A 17,720-nucleotide genomic window follows, 5' to 3' on the forward strand; every position below is an offset into this window, starting at 1 on the left:
GTCAAACTGGAGGTTAAACGTGGAAGCTTAGAATGGTAGCCCTGGAGGTGTCGAACACGTTTAACCTCCAGTTTGAGGTCAAACTGGAGGTTAAACGTGGAATGGCTCCCTGGTGCTCTTCCTGGTTCTGGCGTTTAACCTCCAGTTTGAGGTCAAACTGGAGGTTAAACGTGGAATGGCTCCCTGGTGCTCTTCCTGGTTCTGGCGTTTAACCTCCAGTTTGAGGTCAAACTGGAGGTTAAACGTGGAACTCCTTCCTGAGTGGCATTATTATTCTGGCGTTTAACCTCCAGTTTGAGGTCAAACTGGAGGTTAAACGTGGAACTCCTTCCTGAGTGGCATTATCATTCTGGCGTTTAACCTCCAGTTTGAGGTCAAACTGGAGGTTAAACTTCAATTCCAGCATTTCTTATCCTTCATGATTTTTGGCGTTTAAGCTCCTTAAACTGGATAAACTGGAACTTAAACTCCACATGTGATATTCAAGCTTCCTTTATTAATTTTGTTGCTTCCTTGCCTAGCCTCTTCTTCCCTGAAATCATCCAAACAGTTGCATCAAAGTCTTGCTAAAATTCATGAGAATTCTTCCATTCATAGCATTCAAGGAATATAACTAAAAACTCATGGAATTTGCATAAAAATCTTCATGTTTGAATGATTTAAGACAAGCATGACTATTTGGCCCAAATGATTACTTAAGGCTCAAGAAAATGCATAAAACAACTAAAAATAACATAAAAAATGCTAGTGAAACTAGCCTAAGATGCCTTGGCATCAATTGGCTCAGAATAAAATATTAACTCAGCAAGTCAATATGATTTCTCAGAGTCTGAATGGAATGCAAGCTGCATCCAATAGTACTCAAGAGGCATCTACTGAAGAAGAAGCTTATGATCCTGAAAACCCTGCAATAGCAGAGGTGAATTACATGGGTGAACCATATGGAAACACCTATAATCCCTCATGGAGAAATCACCCAAATCTCTCATGGAAGGATCAACAAAAGCCTCAACAAGGCTTTAATAATGGTGGAAGAAACAGGTTTAGCAATAGCAAGCCTTTTCCATCATCCACTCAGCAACAGACAGAGAACTCTGAACAAAATACCTCTAATTTAGCAAATTTAGTCTCTGATCTATCTAAGACCACTGTGAGCTTCATGAATGAAACAAGGTCCTCCATTAAAAATTTGGAAGCACAAGTGGGCCAGCTGAGTAAAAGAATCACTGAAACCCCTCCTAGTACTCTCCCAAGCAATACAGAAGAGAATCCAAAAGGAGAGTGCAAGGCCATTGAATTGACCATCATGGCCGAACCCACAAAAGAGGAGAAGGACGTGAATCCCAAGGAGGAAGACCTCCTGGGACGTCCAGTGATCAATAAGGAGTTTCTCTCTGAGGAACCAAAGGACTCTGGGGCTCATCTAGAGACCATAGAGATTCCATTGAAACCCCTTATGCCCTTCATGAGCTCTGATGAGTATTCTTCTTCTAAGAGAATGAGGATGTTACTTAAGAGCAAGTTGCCAAGTTCCTTGGTGCAATCATGAAGCTGAATGCCAATTTATTTGGTAATGAGACTTGGAGAGATGAACCTCCCCTGTTCACCGATGAACTAAATGCATTGGATCAACTGAGATTGCCTCAGAAGAAACAGGATCCTAGAAAGTTCCTAATACCTTGTATCATAGGCACCATGACCTTTGAGAAGGCTCTATGTGACCTTGGGTCAGGAATAAACCTCATGCCACTCTCTGTAATGGAGAAACTGGAAGTCTTTGAGGTACAAGCTGCTAAAATCTCATTAGAGATGGCAGACAATTCCAGAAAATAGGCTTATGAACAAGTAGAGGACATATTAGTAAAGGTTGAAGGCCTTTACATCCCTGCTGATTTCATAATCCTAGATACTGGGAAGGATGAGGATGAATCCATCATCCTTGGAAGACCCTTCCTAGCCACAGCAAGAGCTGTGATTGATGTTGACAGAGGTGAACTAGTCCTTCAATTAAATGAGGACTCCCTTGTGTTTAAAACTCAAAGTTACCCTTCTGTAAACATGGAAAAGAGGCACAGTAAGCTTCTCTCACTGCAGAGTCAACCAGAGCCCCCACAGTTAAACTCTAAGTTTGGTATTGAACTCCCATATCCAAACTCTAAGTTTGGTGTTGGGGAGTCTCAACAATGCTCTGAACATCTGTGAGGCTCCATGAGAGCCCACTGTCAAGCTATTGACATTAAAGAAGCGCTTGTTGGGAGGCAACCCAATTTTTATTTATCTAATTTTAATTTATTTTTATTTTTATTTCATGTTTTATTAGGTTCATGATCATGTGGAGTCACAAAATAAATCAAAACATTAAAAACAGAATCAAAAATAGCAGAAGAAAAATCACACCTTGGAGGAGGATCTCACTGGCGTTTAAACGCCAGTAAGGAGCATCTGGCTGGCGTTCAACGCCAGAACAGAGCATGGATCTGGCATTGAACGCCAGAAACAAGCAGCATTCTGGCGTTCAGACACCAGAAATGCACAGTGAGGAAAGCTGGCACTGAACGCCAGAAATATGCTGCATCTGGGCGCTGAACGCCCAGAACAAGCATCAGTTCGGCGTTTAAACGCCAGAATTGCATGCAAAGGTGTTTTTCATGCCTAATTGGTGCAGGGATGCAAATCCTTGACACCTCAGGATCTGTGGACCCCACAGGATCCCCACATACCTCCACTCACCTTACCTCCTCATAATCCTATATCACCCTTTCCCAAGAACCCTTCACCACTCACATCCATTACTCCCCTAAAACCATCATACAACCCACCTACACCCACCCACTCAAATTTAGTATTTAAGTGTCTATGCCTTAAAGTTATGAATGTCCTATGAATCCATCACCTCTCTTGAATAAAAAATGTTTTAATAACAAAAGAACAAGAAGTACATGGTTTCGAATTCATCCTTGAACTTAGTTTAATTATATTGATGTGGAGACAATACTTTTTAAATTCTGAATGAATGCTTGAACAGTGCATATGTCTTTTGAAGTTGCTGTTTATGAATGTTAAATATGTTGGCTCTTGAAAGAATGATGACAAGGAGACATGTTATTTGATAATCTGAAAAATCATAAAAATGATTCTTGAAGCAAGAAAAAGCAGTGAATACAAAGCTTGCAGAAAAAAAATGGCGCTCATCTGATTGGAGCTATGATTCATTGATAGTTTGGAATTTATAATATATTCTCTTCTTTTTATCCTATTTGATTTTCAGTTGCTTGGGGACAAGCAACAATTTAAGTTTGGTGTTGTGATGAGCGGATAATTTATACGCTTTTTGGCATTGTTTTTAGTATGTTTTTAGTAGGATCTAGTTACTTTTAGGGATGTTTTTTTAGTTTTTATGTTAAATTCACATTTCTTGACTTTACTATGAGTTTGTGTGTTTTTCTGTGATTTCAGGTATTTTCTAGCTGAAATTGAGGGACTTGAGCAAAAATCAGATTCAGAGGTTGAAGAAGGACTACTGATGCTGTTGGATTCTGACCTCCCTACACTCAAAGTGGATTTTCTGGAGCTACAAAACTCAAAATGGCACGCTTCCAATTGCGTTGGAAAGTAGACATCTAGGGCTTTCTAGAAATATATAATACTCCATTCGTTGGCCGAGTTTAGATGATGCAAAAGGGCGTTGAACGCCAGTTCTATGCTGCAGTCTGGAGTTAAACGCCAGAAACACGTCAAGAACCAGAGTTGAATGCCAAAAACACGTTACAACTTGGCGTTCAACTCCAGAAGAAGCCTCTGCACGTGTAAACTTCAAGCTCAGCCCAAGCACACACCAAGTGGGCCCCGAAAGTGGATTTATGCATCAATTACTTACTTCTGTAAACCCTAGTAACTAGTTTAGTATAAATAGGACTTTTTACTATTGTATTAGACATCTTATGATTTTAGTTCATCTTTGGATCATATTGATCACATTTGGGGGCTGGCCTCTTGGCCATACCTGAACCTTCATCACTTATGTATTTTCAACGGTAGAGTTTCTACACTCCATAGATTAAGGTGTGGAGCTCTGCTGTTCGTCATGATTTAATGCAAAGCACTACTATTTTCTATTCAATTCAACTTATTCCGCTTCTAAGATATCCATTCGCACTCAAGAACATGATAAATGTGATGATTATGTGACGCTCATCATCATTCTCACTTATGAACGCATGCCTGACAAACACTTCCGTTCTACATGCAACCAAGCTAGAATGAGTATCTCTTAGATATCTAATACAGGGGACCGAGTCCGAGTTATTAGTTTCTTCGTGGTATAAGTTAGAACCCATGGATGGCCATTCCTGAGATCCAGAAAGTCTAAACCTTGTCTATGGTATTCCGAGTAGGATCTGGGAAGGGATGGCTTTGACGAACTTCAAACTCGCGAGTGCTGGGCGTAGTGACAGATGCAAAAGGATAGTAAATCCTATTCCAGTATGATCGAGAACCTCCAGATGATTAGCCATCCCGTGACAGAGCATTTGGACCATTTTCACAGAGAGCATGGGATGTAGCCATTGACAACGGTGATGCCCTTACAGAAAGCTTGCCATGGAAAGGAGTAAGACTGATTGGATGAAGGCAGCGGGAAAGCAGAGATTCAGAGGAACGAAAGCATCTCTATACGCTTATCTGAAATTCTCACCAATGAATTACATAAGTATTTCTATCTTTATTTTCTATTTATTTATTATTATTATTCGAAAACTCCATAACCATTTGATATCCACCTGACTGAGATTAACAAGATGACCATAGCTTGCTTCATACCAACAATCTCTGTGGGATCGACCCTTACTCACATAAGGTTTTATTACTTGGACGACCCATTGCACTTGCTGGTTAGTTGTGCGAAGTTGTGAAGTTATGTTTGGACCATGGTATTGTGCACCAGTTATTGGCACCATTGCCAGGGAGAGAACGAACAACAAATTTTACAACCTCAGAGTAACAATTTTGCATACCACTCATCCACTATAGCTTTCCTCTTGGGTTCCTTGAGGTTTACTCCTTCTTCCTCATGCCTTTTGTCTACCACCTCTTCTTCATGTGGAGCTTCAACAACCACTTCTTCCTCATGAATGTCTCCCATGACCCTTGGAGGTATCTCCTCCAATGTAGTACCTGACCGTAGAGTGATGACGTTGAGACCGCCCTTTGGGTTTGGTTGGGGTTGGGATGGAAGGTTAGAAGAGCTTAAAAGTTAGTTGGTGTTTTTGTTGGAAGTTGATGGTTGGGTTGACATGGCCATCTTTGAAAGCATGTTGGTGAGGTTAGCCAATTGAGCATCCAAGGCATCAAATTGAGCTTTGTTACTCTCGTCCCGTTTCTCCATGGCGGCTCTAAGCTCATCAACTTGATTGTTGGAAGATGGAGGAGTTTGGTTGGATTGTTGTCTATGGTGTGGTGCTTGGTACTTGGTGTAGTTGTTTTACTTTTGGTTGGAGTAGGCTTGGTTGGCTTGGTAGTTGGTGTTGTTATAGTGGTATTGGGATGAAAATTGGTTGTTGTTGTGATGAGAAGAAGAGTTGTTCCATCTTTAGTTTTGATTGCTCCCTTGTGTATTATCCCTCCACCCTTGATGTTGATTACCACCTTGAGGGTAATTGTTTTGGCCTTGAGAAGGATAGGGTGGGCGGTTGTTGTAATTCACATTGGCTACTACAGGAGCATGTTCCTCTTGAATTTGATGGCATTGATCGGTGTAATGTGTGGTGCTAGAGCACAAACCACAAATCCTAGGAGGGCCTTCAAGTTGAGCAACGGGAGGTGGGGCTTGGATGGCTTGGATGGAGTAGTATTCCTTTTGGTCTTTTTGTATTTGTTATGTTGTGTAGCCTCGGCAACATCCTTTATCAAATTCCAAGCTTCTCCCTCCGTCTTGTTTTTCGAAAGGGAACCACCACTAGAAGCGGTGAGCAATCTTCTATCTTCCACACAAAGACCACTGGTGAAGTAACTTATGAGCAAGTGAGTGTTCATTCCATAGTGTGGACAAGATTCCAATAGTCTCTTGAACCGAGACCAATACTCATACAAACTCTCTTGGTCTTTTTGCATTATACCCGAAATCTCCTTCCGGATGTAGTCGGTCTTCTCCGATGGGAAGAATTTATCTAGAAACTCTCTTCTCAAGAAATCCCAATTAGTCACAATCACATCCGGTAGCGAATAAAACCATGTCTTTGCTTGCCCTTCAAGAGAGAAAGGGAAGGCAAAAACCATGATAGCCACCTCATCAGCTCCATGCCTTCGAGCCGTAGAACAAGCAATTTGAAAATCTCTTAGATGTCGGATGGGGTCTTGACCCGGAAACCCATGATATTTAGGAAGTAGATGTATCAAGCTACTCTTCAATTCAAAGTTTGAATCAAGGTTAGGATACCTTGCTTGCAACGGTTGAAGTATGATATCCGAAGCTCCTTGCTCATGCAAAGTGACCCGTCGTGGCTCCGCCATGTATGGTTCACCTGTAGGATGCAAAGATGTATTATTAGTGCCAATAGAAGAATATGAAGTAGCGGACTCCAAGTTACTCTCGGTACTGCCTAGTGATTCGGTATGTTCCTCAAGAGAGGCCGAAGTACTAGCCGTATAATCCAACCGCCGTCTAGCTTGCCGAGCATGTAATAAAGTTCTTTCAATCTCGGGATCAAAATCGGCTAAGCTAGAATTTGGTTGAGACCGAGTCATCAAACTTGAGAGTCATAGCATAAATGTAAAAGAAATCTAAACTATAGCTAAGTATTGAAGGAAACTAAGCTATCTACAATATTCACATATTCACATAACCAATATAAAGGCACATGTTGCAACCATTTCCCGGCAACGGCGCTAAAAATTTGATGTAACTCGGGGTGCGTCGGTAAAGATTTTTCTCAATAAAGTCGCATTGCAAGTATAGCTCTACCAACAACAATCCTCGAGTATCAAATTTAGAAGGGATTTGGTTGTCACAAGTTCAACCCCAATAGAAATAACCGAAGTATTCAAACCTCGGGTCGTCTCACAAGGAATGGGCAAACATGTGCTTCAACATTGGTTAGAAATCTGGGGTTGTGAGTCATGAGCAAGAATTTAAACTAGGAATCTTAACAAGCAAGTAATCTTAAATTGCAAGAAACTAATTCAAATAACTAAGCAAGATATGAGCAATTCCAAACTAACAAAGTAACATCCAATATGATTCTATTCTAAACTAAACAAGTAACTATAACTAAGACAAATAATCAAGAATTTGAGTTTTCAAATATGAATGATAAAAGCAACTCTTAGCTAGGCATGGGAATTGGAGTCACAATCCTTGTCTAATAACCATATCTTGACAATTATGAGGAACTAAACTCATTAAGTCTACTTCTATACTTGAAGTATGTCAAATGGTTTGGTCAACATCAACCCATAAGTTCTAACCTCACTACTAATAGACTTAATAGAAGGTTAGCGTCAATGGCTATCAAATTGACCACTAAGGATTCTCAAATCATCAAATCCATTAGATCCAATGACTCAAGTTCACCCAATTCCCTTAGCCTAGGCCAAGAGTAAAGAGAACTACTCCATAATCAAAGTAAACAATTCATCAAACACATGGTGAGCATTAACAAAAGACATGTTCAAATTGCAATTAAATTGAAATCAACAAGTACCCACTAACAATTATCAACATACAATCACTCAAACAACACAATTAATCATAGAAATCATCAATATAACATCAACAAATCAAGATTCACAACATTCATGAAATGGGTATAAAATGACAATTGATAAGAATTCATAAAACTAACACAAGATCTAAGCAAAATTATACTAAGGAATTCAAATTGAACAATTAAAACTAGTAATTGACAAGATCCAATTCAGAATTCACAAAGGGAAGATCAAATTAAAGCTAGATCTAGAGAGGAACAAGGGTTTCTCTCTCTAGAAGAAGAACAAAGAACCAAAAACTAGCTAAAATTGTGTCTAGTGTAAAATGGATGATCCCCCCTTTCCCCCTAGCATCCTTGGGTCTTTTCCATGCAGAAACAGCTTGAATTTGGGCCTGATGAGCCTCAGAAATCGCCAGGCATGATTTCCTTTAATGAGGTCACATGCAGCTTTTCGCGCATGTGCGCCATGCGTGCGTGCGCGCCGATTGCTTTTGTGATCCACGCGTGCGCGCCAAGTGCGCGTGCGCGTCGATGGGAATCCACTGATCCGCGCGGATACGTCCATCCTCGCGCGCCACTTCCAACTGTCCTCATCCACGCGTGCGCGTGGAGTGCGCATGCGCGCCAATGCTGAATTTTCCAAAATCCAAATCTTCATGTTCCTTCCTTTTGTGCATGCTTTCTTTCTCTCTTCTAGGCCATTCTTACCCTATTAATTCTGAAATCACTCAACAAATATATCATGGCATCGAATGGCAATAAAAGAGAATCAAAATATAGCAATTTTAAGGCAAAATAAGCATGTTTTTCATCATGGAGAAATATTAGGAAGTGAATACAAAACCATGCATTTCTTGTGAATAAGTGTGAGAAATATTGACAAAAATCCCCCAAATTAAGCACAAGATAAATCACAAAATTGGGGTTTATCATAGAGCAGGGTGTAATCCCGTAAAATTAGCAAATAATTAATCAATAAATTAATTTTTTGTAAAAAAAATTAGGAATGTAAATTTTATAGTTTAATAAGATAGAGCTAATTAAAATAAAAATTTTGACACTAATTTCAAAGAATTTGGCCCAATATTGAGTCGAACGGACCGAACTAGTCGAACCGAACCCAAAATAGGCCCAAGGCCTAACCCATTGGCCAAATAACTTAATGAAGAGAGGTCCTCTTCTTCCTCATTCAGCAAAGGAATGCTGAAACAAGCCAAGAGGAGAGAAGAAAAGGTTCCAACCCTTGGCTTTGAGTAAATCCTCCATAACTTTCCGCTATGAGCTCCGATCGCCGCATGGTTTTCGGCAACACGTCCGTGGCATCTGATGAGATATTTTGGAGGAAATATAATCTCTCCCAAAACACCCAAAACTAACCGGCAAGTGTACCGGGTCGTATCAAGTAATAAAAACTCACGGGAGTGAGGTCGATCCCACAGGGATTGAAGGATTGAGCAATTTTAGTTTAGTGGTTGATTTAGTCAAGCGAATCAAGATTTGGTTGATGGTTTTGTGACTTGCAGAATTAAATTGCATTGAAGTAAAGAGAACAAGAAATAAATTGCTGAAACTTAAAGAACAAGAAATTAAATGGCAGAAACTTAAAGTGCAAGAAATGTAAATTGCGGAATCTTAAAGTGCAAGGAATGTAAATTGCTTGAAATGTAAAGGGGATTGGGATGTGGATTTGCAGAAATTAAACAAGGAAAAATTAAATTGCATCAAACAGAAGAGGGAAAGGGAATTGGGATTGAACCGGATATTGAAGCAGTAAAGTAAATGAACATTAAAAGCAATGAACAGGGAATTGAAATGAGAAATTCAGATCTCAGGACCCAGAGACTAGAAAACCAAGTCTAGATCTCAATGCCTTCCTAGATCCAACAAGAACAATAGCAAGGAAATTGTAAATTGCAAAGAAAAGAGATGAAGAACAATGAACCGGAAATGGAATTCAATTAACAGTAAAGAAAGCAGAGAGGTCCAAGATTGAGATTGAAAGAGAATTTCTTCAATTCTCCAATCCAAGATCCAAGACAAATGTAAAATGAAATTGAAAGCAATGAAAGCAAGAAATTAAAGTTCACTCAAGTTCAAAAGCTCTCCGAAAANNTCTCAAGTTCCAACGTTAGCCTCCAAGTTAGGGGGCTAACGTTGGCGCAAACGTTGGCTTGCCCAGGGATGAATTTCAAGCTCCAACGTTAGCCTCCAAGTTAGGGGGCTAACGTTGGAGCTAACGTTGGTCTCTTCCTTGCAATGTCATGTGCCAACGTTAGCCTCCAAGTTAGGGGGCTAACGTTGGCTCAAACGTGGGGAGCCCAGTGAGTACTTCATGCCCAACGTTAGCCTCCAAGTTAGGGGGCTAACGTTGGGGCTAACTTCATGCTTCCAAGATCAACTTCCATTCTTCACTTCTAGCCATTCCTCTTTGCTTCAACCTTTCTCCAAGCTTTCTTTACCTATCATTAATCAACCAAACTAATCAAAGCTATGCTCAAAATCATGAGATATTCATTCTTTCATAATATGCAACAAATATAGCACAAAACCTCATGAAATGGCATGAATTCACATATGGTTGGTTCAATCAAGGGAAACATGAAAATCTACTCAATTAGCTTGCTTGTAGCTCAAGAAAGTGCATAATTCTAATGAAAACTAAAGAAAAAGACTAGCTAAAATAGGCTAGGATGACTTGTCATCAGCGTCGAGCTCTACAAAGCCTGGTATATAAATTGATAAGGAACTTTCATTTATATTCTCAGCCTCTCTTTCCCCCAAATTTTTGAAAATTATATAAAGTGGTATTGAGATTTTGGTTCTTTGATGTTATAGGGTCCGATTAGCTTGAGGAAAATATTCACTCTTGCTTATTTGGTGTTCGGGTAAAGTGAGATTTCTAGAACCCAAGCTAATTCCTTAATTGAGTATGTTGGGAATTGTATTTTGGGTATGTATATATGATTATGTGTATTAGGTGTGTAAATATATAAATTAGAAGCTTGGTTTGGATCTTGGTTGCAGAATTTTGTAGTTGAAGGCTTGCATTTTTGCCTAAGTGGCTTGTCTTAGGATATACAAGGAAATCGGACAAGGTATGGTTTAGATTTCTCGTATTTAATATATAATGTCTTGTGAAAACTTAGGCTAGAGGACCTTAGGATAGGTTGAAATGATTAAGTATGTTGAATGCTTAGCACTTGTGATAATGATTGATGATATGAGTTGAGTATGTGTTGGTGATCATGGTTATAGTGGAAATAGAATACTATGTGGTGATTGAATAATGATTGACAAGTTTATGATATTGATTATGCATATATGATGGATTGTTGATAATCTTGTTGATTAAAGTAAGAAATTTAGGTGTGAAATTGTATAATATTGAGGTATGGTTGATTGTGGAATAATGTGGAGATTTTAATGCTATGTTAGTATGCTATGGTATGATGCTGTGCTGAATATGTGTATAGGAGGTTGGGTTTGAGTTTGATTTTCGAATGAAAATAGAGGTTGAAGTTTTTGTGTAAATTTGAGTTTTTGGCCGAACTTCGGTGAGCCATAACTCGGCTTCTGAACTCCCAAATTGTTCCAAACTTCTTTCATATGAAAATTGGGTTTGTGTAGTTTACGATGTTTGAAAAACAAATAAAAAATATTTTAAAACAAAAAAGTTATGGCCGTCGGAAGTTCGGAGTGCAAAATTAAAAATTCTGCAGCATTTAGCATTTTTGCCATTCTGCAGAGCTTGCGTACGCGATCACTGCACGTGATGCAACCAACCTATTCGGGTTAGGCATCTTGCATACACAAGCAGTGGTTTTTGAGGGGTTTAGTATGAGATGAGCAGATATTTTATACGCTTTTTGGCATTATTGTCATAGAGTTTTTAGTTATGTTTTGTTAAATTTTATTAAGTTTTAATAGGTTTTAGTGAAAAAATCACTTTTTGGATGCTACTTTGAGTTTTGGTGTTTTTCCTATGTCTTTAGGTGATTTTTGGGTAATTCTGGCAAGTTTTGGAAAAGTCTGATTCAGAGGCAGAGAAAGGACTGCAGATGCTGTTAGATTCTGACCTCCGTGCATTTAAACGAGCATTTTTGGAGCTACAGAGGTCCAATTGACGCGCTCTAAAGGTGTTGGAAAGCTAACATCCAAGGCTTTCCAGCACTATATAATTGTTTATACTTATCTTTGGAAATAAAGGCCCAAAATGGGTGTTGAACTCCCAACTGACCCCTGCCTAGCGTTTGGACGCCCCAGAAGAACCAAGATGGCATTTGGAGGCCCAAAAGGGAGCAAGCCTGGCGTCCAACACCCCAAGAGGAGTCTAAGCACGTGGAGTCACCCCAAACTCAGCCCAAATACTCACCAAGTGGGCCTAAGAAGTGGATTTTCGCACCAAGAGTCCAGTTTATCTTACTTTTGTAATCCTTAGTCATTAGATTAGTATATATAGACAAGAGTTCACCCTTGTTAGGGACTTTTTCCCTTTTGCACATTTTACTATTATCTTTCTGTAAGCTATGAGCAACTAAACCTCCTAAGTTAGGGTTAGGAGCTCTGCTGATTCTCTTGGATTAATAATATTACTGTTTCTATTTCAATATGTCTGATTCTATTCTCTTATGCGTTTTCGTTCTTCAATCTCAATGAATTAGGGGTGAACCGTGACATTCATCCTTGTTCTACATGGGTTATGTGCTAGTCCTGATCCGGATAGCATTGTACTAAAGATAGAGAATGCATTGCAGATTTCAAGAGAGTACCTGGGAAACTTTGGATACGTGACATGAAATCCCATTAACCCTGGGTTACTAAGGTCTCTGTGGCGCTAAGGCTAGAGTCAGAAAAGCATCACTCTCTGATCCGGAAGATCTGACCTTGTTTTTGGCATTTTGAGTAGGATCGTGAAGAGGAGTAGATTGCTTAGAGCTTCATCTTCGGCTACATTGAGAACCCATGAGTTATCTTGATGAGAGGACATGAGTTACTCGGATATGGTGGATTGTTGTGGTTTAGAAGAGATTAACTTGACGAGAGGACATGAGTTAATCACTTACGACTGCCATTGAATGAATCATTCGTTATTGAAGTAGACAGTAAGAAAAGTTAATCCGGAAAGATAAAGCATCTCTGAAGCCTTAATTAAATCATTATCATTGCTTTCATTACATCAATCTGGTATTTTGTTCTTTATTATTTTGTTTATGCTTTCAAACAAACAACCATCATTTCTAATCGCCTGACTAAGATTTACAAGATAACCATTGCATGCTCAATCCAACAATCCTCGTGAGATTCGGTCCTCACTCACCTAAGGTGTTACTTGGATGACCCGGTACACTTGCCGGTTCAGTTGTGCGGAGTTCAATTCCGGGAACAAAGTTTTTGGCGCTGTTGCCGGGGATTGTTCGAGATTGACAAACTACTGGACTATCTTGATGCTTAAATTAGGTATTCTTTAAGGTTTATTTGGTCTTTTGTTTGTGTCTTTTGTTTTCTTTTTCAAAAATTTTTCAAAAACCTTTTCTTTTCTTTAGTAATCTTTGTCTTTTGTTTGAGTCTTGTGTCAATCTTTAAGTTTGGTGTCTCTTCTGTTTTCTTTTCTTGAGTCTTTTTTCGAAAATTGTTCTTGAGTGTTCGAATTGTTCTTGATATTTTTCTTTGTTTGATTTAAAAATATTTTAAGTTTGGTGTCTTTTAGTTATTTTTCCTTTAATTTTCGAAAGTTAGGGTCATTTGATCTTAAATTTTTAAGTTTGGTGTCTCTTAGTTGTTTTTCTTTTTCTTTAAAATTCGAAAATCCAAAAAAATATTTCTTTTATCTTTATTCAAAATTTTCGAATTCTTAGCTATCTTTTCTTACCTTGATTTAAAAATTTTAAGTTTGGTGTTTTCTTGTTAGTAAAGTTTAAATTTTAAATTTCATATCTTATCTTTTTCAAATCTTTATCTTATCTTTTATTTATCTTTCTTTAAAATTTAAAATTCTATCGTATCTTAATTCAAATTCAATTTTAATTCAAGGTTTTAAAATTCAAAATTCAAAATTTAAAAATTCAAATTTCAAATTCAAATATTTTCAAATTTCAAATCTTATCTTTTCAAATCTTTTTTAAATCTTTATCATATCTTTTTACTTTAAATCCTTCCTATCTTATCTTCTTTTAAAATTTTAAATTTTAAATTCTTATCTTTTCAAGTCTTTACTATCTTTTAAAGTTTGATTTTCAAAATTTTTAATTTTTAAATCTTATCTTTCCTAATCTTTTTAAATCTTTATCTTATCTTTCTTTTTAAATTTTAAAACTTACTTATTTTATCTTCTTTTTAAATTTAAAACTTTTAAATTTTAAATCTCTACTTTCTTTAAAAATTGAATTTCACAATCAAATCTTTTATTTTCAATTCTTGTTGGTTGATTAGTTACTTATTTTATCTTATTCTCTTTCTATCTCCTTTCTCTTTCCTCTTTTTCAAAACCTCCTAACTACTTTCTCTTTCTTCCTTTTTGAAAATTTCATCTCTCTTTCCTTCTCTATTTTCAAAAATCCTAACCTCTTTCTCTCTCTTCTTTTTCGAAAATATCACTTCTTCTCTCTATATTAATTTTCGAAAACTATCCTTATTAAAAGACACTTCTATTTTATTTTCTCCTTATCTCACTCTCTAACAAAGGGATCTCTATACTCTGACATAGATACCCCTTGCTCTCCATCTCTTTGGATTCTTTTTCTTGTTTATGAGCAGGAACAGGGATAAAGAACCTCTCTTTGATCCTGATCCTGAACTTGAGAGGACTCTGAAAAAACGGTTACAACAAGCTAAAGCACAACACTCCGGAGGAAACCACATAGAGCTCTTCGAATAAGAAGCTGATAATACAGACATGGCAGCCAATCCTAATGACAGAGAAGACACAAAGAAGGTCCTAGGTGACTTTATTGTACCCACTTCTGACTTCTATAGACGAGCATCTCTATACCTGTCATTGGTGCAAACAACTTTGAGCTAAAGCCTCAACTGGCCACTCAAGTTCAACAAAACTACCAATTTCACAGACTTCCACAGGAAGATCCCAACAGATTCATCTCTGATTTCTTGCAGATCTGTGATACTGTCAAGACTAATGGAGTAGATCCAGAGATTTACAAGCTTATGCTTTTTCCCTTTACTGTAAGGGACAGAGCTAGGCTCTGGCTAGATTCTTAGGCTAAGAAAAGCCTAGACTCTTGGGAAAAGGTGGTCAATGCATTCTTGACCAAGTTCTTTCCACCTTAAAAGCTGAGCAAGCTTAGGGTGGAAGTTCAAACCTTCAGACAGAAAGAAGGTGAATCCCTCTATGAAGCCTGGGAGAGGTACAAGCAACTAATCAGAAGGTTCCCTCCTAACATGATTTTAGACTGGACCATGCTAGATATCTTCTATGATGGTCTTTCTGAGATGTCCAAGATGGCATTGGACCACCCTGTCGGTGGATCACTCCACTTGAAGAAAATGCCTGAAGAGGCACAGGAACTCATTGACATGGTTGCAAATAACAAATTCATGTACACTTCTGAGAGAAACCTGATGAGCGGATATTTTATACACTTTTTGGCATCACTTTCATATAGTTTTTAGTAGTTTTTATTTAGTTTTTATTAAGTTTTTATAGGTTTTAGTGTTAAAATCACGTTTTTGGATTTTACTATGAGTTTTTGTGTTTTTGTACAATTTCAGATATTTTCTGGCTAAAATTGAGGAGCTGGAGCAAAAGTCTGATTCAGAGACAGAGAAAGCACTGCAGATGCTGTCCGGATCTGACCTACCTGAATTCGGAAGAGCTTTTTTGGAGCTACAGAAGTCCAAATGGAGCAATCTCAACGGCTATGAAAAGATGACTTATAGAGATTACCAGAAATATGTAATAGTTCATACTTTACTTCAGATTAGCAGGCTCAAAACTGGCGTTCAATGCCAGCTAACTGCCCTCTTCCAGGCGTCCAGCTCCCAAAGAGCAAAGACCAATGTACAAACACCCAAAGAAGACCCCCTAGCTGGTGTTCCACGCCCAAGATACCTCATAGCACATGGATCCCATCAAAGCTCAGCCCAAACACTCACTGAGTGGGCCCCAGAAGTGGATTTTAGAACTAAATAGACTGTTTTACCCTTACTAGTAATCTATTTAGTATTTAAGGGATTTTATCTATGTAATTCAGAACCTTTAATCACCATTCGCATACCATACACGTTTTACATTGTGTTTTTACTTCAGTATGAGTTTCTAAACCTCCTAGGTTGAGGGGAGGAGCCCTGCTGAGTCCTATGAATTAATAAAAGTACTACTGTTTCTCTTCGATCCGTGTTTGATTAATTTTAAGATGTATATTCGTACTTCATCATGGTGAATAGGATGATCTAACCAATTAGCTCTATTCATCACATTAAGATGAACGTGCCTGAAAAACACCGGCGTCTACTTGGGTCAGAATACGTCTTTCACCGGACAAAGACGGCCAACAGCTTGAATATACATCTCTCAGACGGCTAATCCACGACTTTGTTGGGGACTTCTCGAGACATCAGTTCAGCCGATTTTCAGGGAGATTAAGGTCTCTGTGGTAGAGGCTAGAACCGAAAGGTGCAGCGTTCTCTTATCCAGAAGATCTGACCTTGTCTGTGGCATTTTGAGTAGGATCATAAAGGAGAATGGACTGTACGTGCTTCACCCTCAAGTAGAGATGGATCCACGCTAAACCTGGGGTTCAGATCTGGAGGAATATTGGCAGCTGCTCAAACCAGTGTCAATCACATACAACCTTCCATTGAAGAAATCACTCACAAGCAAAGAGAGCAGTAGTACCAGAGTTAATTCAGAAAGAGAACGCAACTCCAATCCTTAACCCTATTCCTATCATAGTTTACACAACTTCTGAGAAATGTTATGTTTATATCACTGATAATCCAATAACCTTTTGATTTCGCCTGACTAAGACCTGCAAGATAACCATAGCTTGCTTCAAACCACAATCCTCGTGGGATTGACCCTAACTCGTTTAGGTATTACTTGGACGACCCAGTGCACTTCCTGGTACTGCTACTGTACGAACAGTGTGGGGTTTGCATATATGCGTACCAAGTTTTTGGCGCCGTTGCCGGGGATTGTTGAGTTTGGACAAACTGCCAGATTGTCTTGCTCCCTAGATCAGGTAATTTGTATTTTTGTTTGAGTCTTTTATTTTTGTTTTCTTTTTCTTAATTTTAAAAATCTTTTTCAAAAATATTTTTCTTTTCTTTGTTCAATTTTTGTTCTTGGTATTGAGTCTTCAATGTTCTTGTTTCCTGCTTTTTCAATTCAAAAAAAATTTAAAACTTCTTCCTACCCTATTTTAAACTACTTGTCTTTTCTCTGTTTGAGTCTTTGTTAGTGTTCTTGGTTTGAGTCTTTGAGTCTTTTATTTTACTCTTCTTCAAATTTTCGAAAACCATAAAAACTTTTTCAAAAATATTTTTATTTTTCTTGTTTGATCTTTGTTCTTATTTTGAGTCTTTTGTTTTTATTCTTGTTGTGTTTTTCAATTTTTATGAGTCTTTCCTTCTAAAACTTTTTTCAAAAAATATTTTCTTTGTTGAAATCTTGTGTCAAGTTTTTGAGTTTGGTGTTTCCTTATTATTTTTCTTGTGTTTTTTGAAAATTTTGCTTTAGTTTTCTAAAAATTTTAAGTTTGGTGTTCTTTTTATGTTTTTGTGTTCTTTGAGTCTTTAAATTCTATTCTTTGTGTTCTTGTTAGTATTCAAAGTGTTCTTGAGTCTTGTATATGTCTTGATCTTAAAATTTTTAAGTTTGGTGTCCATTGGTGTTTCCCTCCAAAATTTTCGAAAAACAAGGGTGCTAGATCTAAAAATTTTAAGTCTTGTGTCTTTTTTGTGTTTTTATCTTTTATCATAAAATTCAAAAAAATAAAAAAATATATCTTTTCTAACTTAATTCTAACAATAATTTTCGAAAATTACAATAAAAATTCAGAT

This window comes from Arachis ipaensis, chromosome B09, assembly GCF_000816755.2.
Source record: "Arachis ipaensis cultivar K30076 chromosome B09, Araip1.1, whole genome shotgun sequence".
NCBI lineage: Eukaryota > Viridiplantae > Streptophyta > Magnoliopsida > Fabales > Fabaceae > Arachis > Arachis ipaensis.